The sequence below is a fragment of the Pygoscelis adeliae genome, unplaced genomic scaffold (genome assembly GCF_000699105.1).
Source record: "Pygoscelis adeliae isolate BGI_AS28 unplaced genomic scaffold, ASM69910v1 Scaffold803, whole genome shotgun sequence".
NCBI lineage: Eukaryota > Metazoa > Chordata > Aves > Sphenisciformes > Spheniscidae > Pygoscelis > Pygoscelis adeliae.
Window position 1 is genome coordinate 21,362 of NW_008824537.1, and position 316 is coordinate 21,677.

Below are 316 nucleotides of genomic sequence, written 5' to 3' on the forward strand. Positions count from 1 at the left end.
TGCTGAGCATGCCGTGGGGCTCCTCAATGATCCCTCCTGCGAGGCACGGGGGGTCCCAGCAAGCACCGGCCAAGGTGTTGGAGCAGGATGGGCATGGAGACAATGGACAGACAGATGAACAGGGCTGTGGATGGAGACTCTGCGGCCGAATGGCTGCTTCTTCTTGGCTTCTGGGTTTCTAGTTAAAAAGGCCGAGGGGAGCCGAGGGGAGGAGACGGGGCAGGCCCGTGCCCCAGCTCGCTGTGCGTCTTGCTCCCCGCGCCGCAAGGATGGGCCGGGCTGGAGCGTCCTCGGGTCGCTGAAACAGCGAGGCAGG